Genomic DNA, 15,170 nt, shown 5'->3' with positions numbered 1-15,170 from the left:
ATATGACAGAGGAGCTAGTTGGAGAAGAACAATAGGGATTTAGGAAGGGAAAGGGGTGTGTAGATCAGATATCTGTTTTAAGATGTTTAGTGGAGAAGGGAAAGAAAGTGTATGCAGCCTTCATGGATTTGGAGAATGCTTATGACAGAATAGATAGGCGAGGTATGTGGAAGGTATTAAGAATATATGGAATGGAGCGGAAATTGTTGAGTGCTGTGAAGAGCACGTATGAAGGAGCTAGGGCTACGGTGTGAGTGGATGGTGAGCTGAGTGAGTTCTTTGATCTCAATGTGGGACTGAAACAGGGCTGTGTGATGTCTCCATGGCTGTTTAACATATACATGGATGGGGTTGTACTCGTAAAGGAGGTGCAAGGTATGGCAGTGGATGAATGAGGGTGAGATTTGGAGCAATAGATCATCTAAAGTAATACTGAAACTTTATCTAGCATTGGTGAGGCCACATTTAGACTACGCAGTACAATTTTGGTGTCCTTACTATAGAATGGATATTAATTCGTTAGAAAATGTACAGAGAAGAATGACTAAAATGATACATGACGTCCGGAACCTGTCATATGAAGACAGACTGAAAAGACTAAGTCTGCATTCGCTAGAGAGGCGTAGAGTAAGGGGAGACTTAATTGAGGGTTTTTAAGTGGATGAATGGTATAAATAAGGGAGATATTAGCAAGGTACTTAAAGTGAGCATACAGGATAGGAACTAGAAATAATGGTTTCAAACTAGAAAAATTCCGTTTCAGAAAGGAAATCGGTAGAAATTGGTTCGGTAATAGAGTAGTAGACGAATGGAATAAGCTACCTAGTAAAGTAGTTGCTGCCTCTTCCATTGAGAGTTTCAAGCATAGGCTAGATAAGCATATGACAAATAAGGGGTGGATATAGAATAAAGAAAATATTATAACCAATACTAATTCAAAAATAAATTTTCTTTTCAGGTTACACTATGATAGTCTCTATTCTCCTTTCACACTTTCCTGTAAAATGTCCACGCCAGTTTTTCTATACGGCGTGGTGTTCTTTCTGACTTTTTCCTGCCGGCTTCGGCTGGAGGGTTTGGAGGGCGGGGGAGAGCCTTCTTCTTTGCTATCCTTATCTCATTCTAGTAGTTCAGTTACTCTTCTAGGAGCTGCCTAGCATGGGCCAACCGGCCTACTGCAGTTATCCTCTCTTCTTATGTTCTTATGTTGCTATTTCCTGATGATACAGTATTGTTGAGTGAAGAAGAATGGGATTTGCAAGGTTTGGTGAATGAATTTGGGATAGTGTGTAGGAAGAGAAATCTGAAAGTTAATGTAAACAAGAGCAAAGTTATGGTGTTTGAGAGGAATGAAGTTACAGAATGTACAGTGAGGTTGGTTGGTGAGGATAAGGAGAATGTGAGTGCATTCAAGTAATTGGGTAGTGTGATGAGTAAGGATGGAACTTTGGGGGATGAAGTGCGTGAAAGGGCACAGCAGGAAAGGAAGGTTGTTGGTTCACTGAAAGCAGTGATGAGAAATAGGGAGGTGAGTATGGAAGTAAATAAGTCACTGCATGATAATATTATGATCCCTACCCTGACGTATGGAAGCGAGGCGTGGACCTTGCAAGAGGGGAACAAGTCAAGAGTGAGAGCAGTGGAAATGAGTTACTTGAGAGGAGCATGTGGAGTGACATGGAGGGACAGGTTGACGAATGAAGAAGTGAAGGAACGTTGTGGGGTGGATTTGGATGTGGTTGAGAAGGTTAGGAGAAATACACTGAGGTGGTTTGGACATGTGGAGAGAATGGAGAATGAAAGACTGACTAAGAGGGCGTATGTAGGTGAGGTTGAGGGAGGAGTAGACCAAGGATGAGGTGGAGGGATGGAGTTGAGAGGTATATGAGGGAGGGGGGAGTGAGCTGGGGGGAGGGTAGTCAAATGGTGGGTGACAGAGCGACTTGGGGAAGTTTTGTCTGCGGCCACCCTTTGTGGGATTAGGGCGTCGGGCTATAGATAGATAGATAGGAAAATTAATTACTTGTTTCTACTTTGAGGAAGACTCATTGTTACGGCTTAGTTTCCCCGCACCAACCCCAAACCGTGACATACATTAATACTTCATCGTGCGCATTTTTTTGATGTTCAGGGATTTCTTTCTGGTAAAGATAATAATCCAAATTTGTCTAATGGAAGTTTGCGAATGGTTTAAAAATGCTTCATAAGCATATCACTAAAATGTAGTTTAGTCCTACATGTGGAACACTTTTCCACCCACCAATATTACATGACACTGTTACATAATTATGATCCAGAGTTTAAATTCATAGTATTCTGGGATAGGTTACACTGACGCCCTGCTAAAATGTTACTTGTTCTCAATGTTGCCACGCTTTCCCTGGCGGGGTAATTGCTGAGCGAAACTCATTCAGGTATTCACTGTATAAAGTGATATTAATCTCAACAGTCACTTCATTCAGTTCTTAGAAAATCGACTTCTGATGGCATTTTCCCTTATATCTATTGTTACTTTCCTTATCTAATCAGCTGTACATTAGTCCATCAACCTTAGGGGATCAGTAGTATTGTCTTTAGCTAGTAAATCGACAGATCTAACCTAGGTAAGATATCACTTCAACAGAAATGTTAAGCCCACTGCCCCTGTTTTGGTAAGTCAATGCTTCAGTGAAGTTAGGAGTGAAATCAGAGATGATATTTAGGTACTAAGGAAGGTCAGGTGTTTGTTGGGAAAATTGTGTGGATGAGACCTTTTTTTGGTAAAATAGTTTCCTTTCGTTATCATCGTTATTATTATTATTATTATTATTATTATTATTATTATTATTATTATTATTACTATTATTAAATGAATCCCAGTGGAACCAGTGAAGCTTAATAAACCATCAACTCATGAATACTAAATGGATGAGAAGGAAGGTCAGGTGAGTTGCAATGGAGGGAACTCCTTCGTTCGCGTACCAAACACGACGGTTCATATGAAGATTTACTCGCTACATTAAAGACTTAAAATTAATGCTGATTAAAGATAAGTATTCTACAAGAACCGTCGTAATTCCATTATGCAACTGTATGAAAAAGTAAAATACATCTCTTTCAGCAGTGGAAGATTAATATATCGTTTCCGTATCATATTTGAATCTCTAGACGTCCTCATTTGTCGTAACTAACCCTGGAATAATACCACTGGCTATATAGATCATCTTCATTACTTTTAACGTTAATATGACTATTAGATGAATGACCCTAAATCAAAAATTACTTATTCCAATATTCACACGACTTTAATAACTTACAAACATAAATCAGAGAGATGCCTAACTGTACTCAAGTAAAACTGTGGTCTTTCAATATACGCTAAAATTATAGTGTTCGATATAAATGAAGTATAACTTGTACAGTGAGGCTGGATTGTGAGGAAATGGTAAATGGGAGTGCATTCCAATATTTGGGTAGTGTGATGGGTAAGGATGCATGTTTAGATGATATAGTGTTTAAAAGGGTACAGCAGGGTAGAAAGGGTGCTGGTTCGGTGAAAATATTAAGAGTGAATAGAGACGTGGGCATGGAATTAAAAAACACTCGCTTCATATAGAAATGTGATCCGCACTTTAACAATCGGCAGATAAGCTTCGACACTGCTCGAAGGAGCCAAATTAATGGAAATGAGTTATCTGAAAGGAGCATGTGAAGTTGTATGGCGAGAGACGGAGAAATGAGAAAGCAAAGGAGCGTAGTAGTATTGACGCAGATGAGATTGAAACTGACAAGAGAAATACTTTGAGACTGTTTGGCCATGAGGAGAAGATGGAGATTGAAAGACTGACAAGACGAGTGTATGCAACTGGGGTGGAGGAAGAGAGGAGGAACGGGAGACCAAGAAAGAGATGGAGGGATGGAGTAAAGAGAAATATGAGAGAGGGGGGTGTAAGGGCAGCCAAATGGCAGAGGAATGGGCCACGTGGAGGCGATTTATATGTGGCCACTCCTTATGGGATTAAGGCGTCCGGAAACAGATATATAAACAATATGGAAACTTAATTTTTTGAATTCAGTCACTCACTCAGCAATCACAGTACAACATGAGACTCTCTTCATTCATGAATTTTTAAAACTTACTGTAGTAAACAAATGCCTGGGAAGCTAAGTGTCTCTAAATGTGTTTCAAAAAGAGTTCAGGGAATCGTAAAATCAACTGTGTGTGTGTGTGTGTGTGTGTGTGTGTGTGTGTGTGTGCGCGTCTTTGGTAAATTCATGTAAGATGTGGGCTAAGGAAGTCTGGACATCAGCAACGAAAAGAGTGTGCTTTGATTATATGGGAATGTAGAGAGGATGAGAGTGAACTGAGTGATACTGAAGGTGAAAAGGGGCAAGACAAGCGATATGGTAAATGAGAATATGAAATTGATCAAGCTACTGAACAGGCAGAGCTGAAAAACTTTTTTACGGTGAAGCAAATGACTTATGGTTTGACACCCCTGCTTTCCCCGGCGATGTGAGGGTCGTCAGACTGACCCTGGCTGATAGGTAATATGAGGCGTGTAAGTGTGGGTATTTATGCCACGGAGATTGGCTCGAGATTCCTAGGGTTTGAATGGTGAATGAATGAGAGTATGACCCACTGTTTGTTTCACATATCAGAGTGTTTTTTGTGTGTGTGTGTGTGCTCTCTAAATCCCACCTAATTCTATCGCTAGATGAAAAAAGAATATGGACGATGTTGATTATGATGACAAATCGTAAAAATACAGCCGCGTAAATACAAGACTATGGGTCCTGAACCCCAGACGCCATAACAACCCTAAGAGTAATAGCACATGTTTTGTTCCGCTTCTAGAGCGCTTGGGTACATGGCAAGATCTATTTCAACTTGCCCTGTATCCTGTGTTCATTTCTAAAATTAAGTTACAAACAAGTTCATGCATTGTACATCAGTACAAAATGCAAACGTCAAGAACTGTCACGTACATGCTTGGAAATGTTACATTTCCGGTTAATGGTTGTGTTCTGCCCGTGAATTCTATTTATCACAGGATAAGAGCAACACTCACCTAACGTTCACCTTGCAGAGAGCAAATCTGAAGGCTAATTGGTAGTTAGGAGGGAAAGAGGGGAGACAGCAGGCCCGGCATGAAGAGAGGATAGTTTGTGCTAATAAAGAGGGGCGGAGAGCAGGACCAGGGTAAAGTAACTGTTAAAGTTAAGGGGAATGTGTATGAGGGGAGAGCTGGTGCAAAGGGAGTGCAGAAAGCACAAGTTATAATATCCTATCGGCAACACAAATCATCAATTCTTTCATGCATTTCTCTCCAAAGACATTGTAATTTTGTCTCCTGAAACTGAATCAGACGAACTGATGACAGTCATGTGGGCCAAATAAAACCATCATTGTTAGCTGCAGCAGATGAACCAAGCAGTTTTTCAAAGTCCGGTTCTCAAACGTTTTGCCGACGGGTGTTTGGGCCTCCAGGGAACAGACTACTAAGTCTATTTCCAAAGTCGTCCACACACACACACACACACACAGACTCACACAGACACACACACAAAGATATATATATATATATATATATATATATATATATATATATATATATATATATATATATATATATATATATATATATATAAAACATTATAATTAGATGAAATATATTAGTATGCAGATGACTGTAATCCAAGTCAGAGTCAGAGATATCACTATGATTAAGTAAAACGTTACAGTTCTGTAAACATTATCTATATTGCCAATACAAGCACGAGTTATCAAAGACATATTTAATCTTCAAGGAAAATCAGTAGGCTGCATAAAAGTCTGTTGGTATATCAGTCAGACCTTTACTCGACTGTGTCAGTTTCGCTTCGGAAGCTTCGGTGTCATGACCTCCATCTTTGATATTCTTGCTAACAGTATTGCCCTCAGTTAGGTCAATCCTATGAGTACAGATCCAGCTCTTGAAGTCTTTCCTATAAAGTTATAACCGCTAAACTTTACTCAGCACTCAGCAACAAACACTCCCCAAACCGCTCTATTTTGCTCGTACTGAAGACACTTTCCTCATTCACGTTCCATAACGTTCTGATTCCAACTCTAACCAAATGAACCAAAATTGTAAATGTAACACATGTGTTCAGTTCTTAATGTTATTTTGTGAATCATTCTACTCATAAAAATTTAGTTTGCATTAGTAATTCTTTTATCGTATCAATGATATCAACCACATCTAAATAACCTGAGCCCTTGTTGCCACACAATCAAAACGCCTCTTACATTCATATCCTGCCAACACTATGGGTACGCTGGGATGATAATGCAAATATATCATTGGTTATTGGATGTTGCCACAAGTCTCAAGGAACTTTGTCAGCAATTGTACATCGAGAGAAATTGATATACATACATACATATATATATATATATATATATATATATATATATATATATATATATATATATATATATATATATATATATATATATATATATATATATATATATATATGGTGGAGTGTGTGTTTTCGCACATTCGCACATGGGAGAACGAGGGTTCGTGCCCCACCAGGGTAATAAACTTTGGGAGCATTCTTCCTGGTATGTGCCGCTTTGGAGGACATAAGGGGTGTTGTGGTTGAGCACGTGTAGCATACCATAAAGTATGCTTACACCCAGTTGGCTTGCGTGGTCCACTTACACTTGGTTCCCTAACTACACACACATCAAAACCACTCCAGCACCACAGTCACACAAGCACTTCTCACCCTACATACAATCTCCTCCAGACAGCCTAAGCCACTTGGTAGAGATACATAGGTTGTATCGTCCCCACTTCGGTCGGGATAGGCCGGTCCTGCAGTGAACACCCAAAAGGTTGATATATATATATATATATATATATATATATATATATATATATATATATATATATATATCATCTCATCAGCCGTTTCAGTGGCCACTGCAATACTAGCCTATCCCGACCGAAGTGGGGATGCTACAGCCTATGTATCTCTACCAAAGTGGCTTAGGCTGTCTGGTAGAGATTGTATGTAATGCGAGAAGGTGCTTGTAAGTGTAACCGTAGTCTTGGAGTGGCTTTGGATGTCTGTGTAGTCCGTGAATCAAGTGTAATCGACCCACGCAAGCCGACTGGGTGCAAGCATACTTTATAGTATGCGACACTGGTTCAACCACAACACCCCCTTATGTCCACCAATGCAGTACGTGGCCAGAAGGACGCTCCCAAAGTTTATTACCCTGGCTCAAGCGCAGAACCCTTAACAGAGCCATGTATAATCAATTCGCTAAACATGTGTGTCTTCCAGGGCCAGGGTGGCTAATGTGGTAGTGAAATTTCAAATATCGTGATGGACAGTGGTGACAAACCCACTGTGTTGCCTCAGTGTAGGAGGCAATGATATTAACAGGCGTAAGAGTGAGGTACTGTGGCAATATTACAAGTTGATGTTAGAGAAGGTTAGGATGAGGGGAGGAACCCCTGTAGTGCTCGGTGTTTTGCAAAGGAGGCAGGTTGGAAGGGAGTGGTTGAACAGGGCAATAGGTTTTAATTGCCGCCTTGAAAGGTATTGCAAAGATAATGCAATACCTTTCATTGACAGCTGGGACCGGTTTTATGGAAGGATTGCCTTGTATAGTTGGGATGGGACTCATCTTAGCAGGCAGGGAGTTACTGTTTTAGATGGAATGATAAATAGGGAGTTAGAGTATTTTTTTCGAGGTTGAGAAGTAGACGTACAGGAAGTTACAGCAACTGCACTCAGAAATCATTATTACCATGTTTGGTAAAGTAAGAATAAAAGTATAACTTTGTAAGTGCTTGTAGGTAAGTTTTGTAGATCAGTTATACATATATTAGACTCATGGACGAGCGATTGTTATATGTGAGTAGCTTTGTATGTAGATAATCTTGGTTCCCTTTTGTCATGCAGTGACAGGAGAGGTAAAGAATAGCATGAGACTATTTTTATTTGTCTTGGAAATATTAACAAAGTCTCTCACACACGAGTGAAGTATAAGTAAAGTCCCGCGGGCTAACCTCCCTGTCTCGCTCTCTCTCTCTCTCTTGCACCCTCTCGCCCATGTTGCTAGGCTCCTTCTCCTTACTACCTGTTTGTTCTATAGCTAACCTCCTTCTGAGCTCTGCTTCCTAAATTCTGGTGTAGCAGGGGTCGAGTCACGTGTGTTACACTGTTGTTGTAATGTTCTAGAAGCCTGTGTGTGAGTATGTGTGTATGTGTGTGTATGGTCACTAGGCACTGTTCGTATGCTTATCTCGCTGACACACTACCTATCTCATCCCCTGACTTGCTGCTTCCAGTGTATTGTCAACATTTCTCACTTACACTTGCAAGCTCATCTCCCGTTCCCAGGCTTGCCTGGTGCTCTGTCTATCTATCTATCTATCTATCTATCATGTTTTCTATAATTAATTGTATTTATAATATGGAGTCCTGACACTGCTCAGTCACACGCTGGAGGTCCTCCGACAGTAATTATTACTGACATATGCTAATCTATTAGTACACAATATTGATTATAATATTGTATACATATAATATTCATAATAAATTGCAATGATCTAGTAATATTACATTTTAAACAAGTTGTATACATATTTGAATAAATGGCAATGGTTCTTGTATGACATTTTGTAAGATGTGTATGTATAACAGACATATGCATATAATTGTGCAATGGTAATACTGCTAGGCCATTACATTACATATTGAGTTATCCCTTTAGTAATGTCTAATATTTCACCTAACTTGTGTGATGATTCTGGTAATACAGAATTGAGGTAACATTGTATGAATTTACATAATATTGTAGTAATATTGTGGTAATACATAACTGTAACATTGTATGAATTGTTACATAATTGTATTGTAATTGTTACATTGTAGCAACATTGCAGTAATACATAATTGTAACATTGTATGAATTGTTACATAATGTTGTGGTAATGCATAATTGTGTTGGCCTTATATTTGTAGTTACATTTTGTTACTGCAACTGTTACATGTTTGTGTTGGCCTTATAATTGTAGTTAAAGTTACATAAAAGTTACATCTTGTTAATGCAACTGTTACATAATTGTTACATACTGTTTGTAGTTATATATCGTTTGTAGTTACATAATTGTAATAATTGCAGTCCTGACACTGAATCCGGTCATGCTGCGGTCGATGATGTGCCATGCCACTAGCTTGTGGAGACAATAATTTGCTTTTGTTTCACTTATAGTAGGAGTTTATGTGATGATGTGTCATGCCACTTGCTTGTGGAGAACACTAATTATCTTTTTGTTTCACTTATAGGAGTTTATGTGGTATTTTGGCATTTGTAGTAACATTTACGCTTATTTTCAATTGTTTGTTATGTGATCGTACTGTATTTCTTTTTTTTTTTTTTTTTTTTTTTTTGTATGTATTGATTTTCTGTAGTTTGTTTTTCTTCGTTTGTCTATGCTTTTTCGGTGTTGCTTGAGGTTGCATAATTGCTGGCTAATTTCCTTAGGACCCTTTTTTAAGGTTTAGTTTATATTGCACAGATATTACTGAAAATTATATTATATAGCCCCATATTTTGTTATTTTATATAAAAAATATATATATATACACTATATACAGTATTAACTATATACACTGACTTGTTGTTCACTTGTACCTATCGTGGGCAATATGTGTGTCAGCACTGTGTGAAAATCTTTGTCTTCACGACTGTGTGGAAGATGTTCATTCTTGCTAACGTCATTTGTGTTGGCTATTTTTTTTTCTGGTTTTCCTTGTAACTTAATTTATCTGTTTCCACTAGGTAGCTTTAATTAATGTTTAATATAGTTCTTTTAATCGCTCACTGAGTAACTGTGATGGTATATATTCTTTACTAATTTGTAGATGTAATAATGTATAGCTGTATGCATGAAACACGTATTTTATGTAGGTATAAATGGTAACACTCGTTGGTAGTAAGTAACTGCTATAGTAAATGAATGAATATATACAGTGTAGAATATTTATTGTTGATGCAAGTATTTAATGATTGAATTATGAAGATAATTGAAGTAGATATATGTATTTAAGTTGTAATTATGTAGCACGTTTTATATGTTTGTGCAGTAGTTTTTGTCTATCACGGTGTGGTGCGGTGAGGATCTGTCCGTTCTCCCCTTGGGGCTAAGATGCGAATGAATGTGTTTGAATGGATGAGTAAATGGGGAGTGTGTCGTCCTGTCTCGGCTACCTCCCTTTCCTTGGGAAGCAGCCTAGGTATATAGATAGATAGATAGATCACTGTGCTTTGCATAACTGAAGTAACTATGTAAGTCACTAATTTTTTTACCGTGGTGGGAATGGTGTTAGTGATGGTGCAGGTGGTGAATTGGTTGACGTGGCGTCGTTTCAGCAAGCACGCATGATGATGTCAATTTCCCACACTGGTAGCTGTGGTGAGTAAATGAGTAGCGATGAGTAACTTAAGTGAAGATGAGTAAGATGAGTTGTGAATATGGGCTTGGTATTTGCATCGTCGTCTTGACCTTCTCGCACTCCTGCGTCAGCAGTGGAGGTTGGGTGGAGGTAGGAGAGAAAGGAGGGTGAGGTCAGATGGTTGTGAGTTGTGAGTCGTGTCTCACTCTTCGTTTGTTTGTTTTGTTTTTCTTTCTCGATGTATTCTCCGTCCTTTTCTCTTGTGATTTACTCGTTGTGGGATGAAGACTGCCGCTACTTGTAGGTGCGTGTAGAAGATTATACAGACGACTCGTAGAGTTGTTACTTGATGTTGACTGTAGATGGTTGTAGTTCGTTGGTTCGTCGTAGAAATTGCAAGATTGTATCAGTACTTTGTTAAACTACTGGCAAGGCGTCCTGTGACCTCTTCACCTCTAAATCAGCGTGATGATCGGGGAGACGGAGGGGGGGTTAGAGAGAATACTGTCAGGAGCTGGTTGTGAGTTGTTGGTTGTAAGAGGTATTTTTTGTTTTCAATCTTGATAATGCAGAATCAGCTGTACACTCGTAGACTCGTAGGCTTGTAGACTCATAGGCTTGTAGGCTTGTAGACTCATAGGCTTGTAGGCTTGTAGACTTGTAGACTCGTAGGCTTGTAGCTTGTATTTTGTAGGAATTCACTGTAGATTCGTAGACGAGGTTCGTATGTTCGCTGCCACCATATCTTACAATAACTTTGCAAGTGCTTGTAGATACGTTTTGTAGATCAGTTATACATATATTAGACTCGTGGACGAGCGGTTGTTATACGTGAGTAGCTTTGTATGTAGATAATCTTGGTTCCCTTTTGTCATGCAATGACAGGAGAGGTAAAGAATAGCATGAGACTATTTTTATTTGTCTTGGAAATATTAACAAAGTCTCTTACACACGAGTGAAGTATAAGTAGAGTCCCGCGAGCTAACCTCCCTGTCTCGCTCTCTCTCTCTTCCACCCTCTCGCCCATGTTGCTAGGCTCCTTCTCCCTACTACCCATCGGTTCTATAGCTAACCTCCTTCTGAGTTCTGCTTCCTAAATTCTGGTGTAGCAGGGGTCGTGTCACGTGTGTTACACTGTTGTTGTAATGTTCTAGAAGCCTGTGTGTGAGTATGTGTGTATGTGTGTATATGGTCACTAGGCACTGTTCGTATGCTTATCTCAGTGACACACTACCTATCTCATCCCCTGACTTGCTGCTTCCAGTGTATTGTCAACATTTCCTCACTTACACTTGCAAGCTCATCTCCCGTTCCCAGGCTTGTCTGGTGCTCTGTCTGTCTATCTATCTATCTATCTATCATGTTTTCTATAATTAATTGTATTTATAATATGGAGTCCTGACACATCCACTCAGGCACCTGAAATTGAGCAGGCGATGATAGAGGACAGAACATGCGATGATAGAAGGGCGATAAGTGATACTACAAAAAATGTTATATTAGTAAAGAGTTTCCCAGTTAGTAATAAAATAAAAAAACAGTAAATCCCAAGGTAGAGACATAACTACTCGTAATAATCTGAAAGGGTACTACACAAACACCTGGAGTTTACATAATAAAATGGATGAATTGAGGGCTTTAATTTGTACAGAGAAAATAGACATTGCCGTTATTAGTGAAACTTGGATGAATACAGACACTCGAAAATTTTTAGCAGAATATCAGATAAAGTGCTATAATATTTTTGTATCAAACCGTCCGGAAAGAAAGGGGGGTGGGGTAGCTATTTATGTAAAGGATTCATTAAACTGTTACGATAAAGCAGACATTAAAGTAAACAGGGACACAGAAAGTGTCTGGGTTGAAATTAGTAACAATAGGGAGAAATTAGCCTTAGGAGCAATTTACAGATGTCCAAAATTAAGTAGAGCAGATAGTAAATACCTTTGGGAGGAAATTAGGAAAGCATCACAATCCAGCTGAGTAATAATTGTTGGGGACCTTAATTTGCCAAGAATAGATTGGAGAAATCAGACAGGGGATGCAGAGTCAGAGGAAGTTCTAGAGGTAGTATAGGATAATTTCCTTTATTAGTATATCAGAAAGCATATCAGAGGTAATAATATACTAGATTTGGTTTTAGCTAAAAAAGAAAATATCATTAGTGATGTAGTGATAGTTGGACGACTTGGTAATAGCGATCATGAAGAAATTAAGTTCAAAATATTTGGGACGTCTGTTCCACTGAAAATACCTCCACCGTTCCTAATTTCCATCTAGGAGATTTCGATGGATTAAGAACTTATTTTAGAACGGTATTCCACTGGGAGAATAGCTATTCTGGGGAGTGCCAGGTTAGCGGAGAACCCCAGGTCATAGGTGAGGGGCAGGAAACAGGTGGGAATGTGCACCAGGTGTCTGTGGAGGGTGAGGTCATAGATGGGAGTGTAGTCCAGGTGACGAGGATTAACTCAGGTCCAGTACCACGCAGACATTCGACCAGTCAGAAATATAACGAGTTAGTAAATATAATACATGAAGGTCAAGATAGATATATCCCTTCAAAACCGTTTAGAGCGAATAATTCAGAATCAAGATGGTTAAACAACAGATTAAAATCTCTCACAGGCCAAAGGAAAGGAATATATAGAAAATAAAACGTGGAGAGGAACACTTACGTAACCGGTACGCGATTTTAAATAGAGAAGTAAAGAGGGAGATAGGAAAAGCAAAGAGAAGTTATGAAATTAAGGTTGCTAGTGAATCGAAAGAAAACCCCAAGGGTTTTTATCAAATGTACAGTACCGTACGAAAAATAAAGATAGAATAGGACCACTCAGAACAGAATCAGGTGACATTATCAGTGAATATAAAGAAAATGTGCTCCATCCTAAATAATTATTTCATATCAGTATTCACCAAGGAAAATCTAGACCTGGTCCCTCAAGCAGCAAATATTTACGATGATAATACGGAAAACATTCTCAGTAAAATAACCATTAGCAAGGAGGACATATTGAAAGAAATTAATAAAACCTCAAAAATCGTCAGGTCCGGACGATATATATGCAAAAATTATAAAAGAAACCAAAGAAGAATTATGTCAGCCACTTTTAACATTATAAAATGACTCTTTAATTTCAGGAGACGTTCCAGAGGCGTGGAAGACCGCAAATGTAGTGCCCATCTTTAAAAAGAGTGATAAATCAGCTGCGTTGAATTATCGTCCAATAAGTCTAACGTCAATAGTAGGAAAAATGTTAGTCAATTTTGGCAAATAAGATTAGAGAACACTTAGAAAGAATCAATCTTATAAACGAAAGTCAGCACGGATTCAGGCAAGGACGATCCTGCCTCACAAACTTGTTGTCATTCTACTCGGAGGTCTATGAGGCAGTAGATAGCGATAAAGCTTACGATGTTATTTATCTGGACTTAGTAAAGCCTTTGATAGGGTCCCACACGAAAGGTTAGTTAGAAAAGTTCGAGCACACGGTATAGACGGCGATATCTTAAAATGGATAGAATCCTGGCTGAAAGGACGAAAGCAATGAGTATTAATAAATGGAAGTCAGTCGGACTGGGGATTAGTAACTAGCGGTGTACCTCAGGGTTCAGTATCTGGTCCCTTAGTATTTATTATATATATAAATGATTTAGAGTTAGAAGTCACTAGCAGCATCAGCAAATTTGCTGACGATACGAAAACAGGGCGTATCGTTAACTCGACTGACGATTGCCATAACTTACAAAAGGACCTCGATATATTGTTCAAATGGTCTAAAACTTGGCAAATGGAATTTAACATTGAAAAATGTAAAGTACTTAACGTAGGGAAGACCATTGGAGATACTAAATACAACTTGGATAACAAAGAAATTAGCAAATCGGAATGCGAGAGAGATCTAAGAGTTATGGTTAGCAATGACCTGAAACCAAGGCAACAGTGAATTAAAGCGAGAAATTAAGCAAACAGGGTCCTAGGGTTTATTTCGAGAAGCGTGAGCAACAGGTCATCAGAAGTAATACTGCAACTTTATCTAGTATTAGTAAGGCCACATTTAGACTACGCAGTACAATTTTGGTGTCCTTACTATAGAATGGATATTAACTCGTTAGAAAATGTACAGAGAAGAATGACAAAAATGATACATGATGTTCGGAACCTGTCATATGAAGACAGACTGAAAAGACTAAGTCTGCACTCACTAGAGAGGCGTAGAGTAAGAGGAGACTTAATTGAGGTGTTTAAGTGGATGAAGGGTATAACTAGGGGAGATATTAGCAAGGTACTTACAGTCAGCATACAAGATAGAACTAGAAGTAATGTTTTCAGACTAGAAAAATTCCGTTTCAATAAGGAAATAGTTTGGGAATAGAGTAGTAGACGAATGAAATAAGCTGCCTATGGTCGTACCATTCTAAAGTGGCGGTTTGGGTGGGGCACGAACCTCTGTACAGTGTTGCCACGTTTTCCATACTCGCGATGCCTCTCTCTCTCTCTCTCTCTCTCTCTCTCTCTCTCTCTCTCCTGGGGGGATGTGCATCACCCTAGGGAATTTTGTTTCTTTTATGTCTTAAAAACTTGTGCTTTCATTTCTTTATTTTGTTTTTTATTATATTATTGTTTTACATATGACGCCAGATGACCTCGGTGTTACGGCGCCTTTTCATTCATTCTCGCCCTCCTTCCTTCCCTCCCTTCATCTTTCCCTCAGCTTGAC

The sequence above is a fragment of the Coenobita brevimanus genome, chromosome 95 (assembly GCF_032717465.1).
Source record: "Coenobita brevimanus isolate Jiangsu-jjx chromosome 95, ASM3271746v2, whole genome shotgun sequence".
NCBI classification, from domain to species: domain Eukaryota; kingdom Metazoa; phylum Arthropoda; class Malacostraca; order Decapoda; family Coenobitidae; genus Coenobita; species Coenobita brevimanus.
Note: the sequence above shows the minus strand (reverse complement) of the source record.